This window comes from Hemibagrus wyckioides, linkage group LG04 (assembly GCF_019097595.1).
Source record: "Hemibagrus wyckioides isolate EC202008001 linkage group LG04, SWU_Hwy_1.0, whole genome shotgun sequence".
NCBI lineage: Eukaryota > Metazoa > Chordata > Actinopteri > Siluriformes > Bagridae > Hemibagrus > Hemibagrus wyckioides.
In genome coordinates this window covers 30,721,199-30,721,789 of record NC_080713.1, presented here as the reverse complement: position 1 = coordinate 30,721,789, position 591 = coordinate 30,721,199, and the positions used below count along the sequence as shown (strand labels likewise).

At 44.3% G+C, this 591-nt stretch overlaps 1 protein-coding gene across 4 annotated transcripts in view; it reads right to left on the bottom strand.

Moving 5' to 3' along the window:
• Nucleotides 1-309: 309 nt before the first annotated feature.
• Nucleotides 310-591, bottom strand: part of LOC131351774 (NACHT, LRR and PYD domains-containing protein 12-like) — a 23,004-nt gene continuing 22,722 nt past the window's right edge. For all 4 annotated transcript variants that reach the window (XM_058387353.1, XM_058387355.1, XM_058387356.1 and 1 more), the window contains one exon: nt 310-591. This exon is cut by the window's right edge and continues 203 nt beyond it. The gene's annotated coding sequence lies outside the window, so the exon portion shown is untranslated.

The following is a 591-nucleotide window of genomic DNA, read 5'->3' as shown; positions in this document are numbered from 1 at the left end:
TCTGTGGCCGATCAGTAGCCACTGACACCATGTGGATAGTGTTTATCCACCACGGCCTCACAGAAACCCCCCCTCCGTGTTCGGCCTTTTAACGGTAGCAGCACAATGGTTGCTTCCTGTTACCCATCACCGGTAATGCATGTAGCAAGTGACACATATTTTGAGCAAAGAAATATCAAAACACTTTATTTTAATGTAACCAAAGTACCCACAATTTGGAAATAAAATGTATTCCATTGGGAAAAAAAAACAAATAAACAAGATTTATTTGTTTCCTTTCTTTCTTTTTTTTTAAAGCTACAGGGGGCCTCCAGACGGATGAAAGAGCTGTGGGTTGCCGACCCCTGTACTGGTTGTAAGATTGTGGCTGTGTGGATTTGTGTTCTTTCAGCTACAAGAGCATTAGTGAGATCAGACATTGATGTTGGGTGAGGAGGTCTGGGGTGCAGTCAGTGTTCAGTGGAGTTGAGGTCAGGGCTCTGTACAGGACACAAGTTCTTCTACTCAAACATGAACACCAAGTCTCCATGGAGCTGCTTTGTGCACAGGGACATTGTCATGCTGGAACAGGGTTTGGACTCTTAGTTCCAG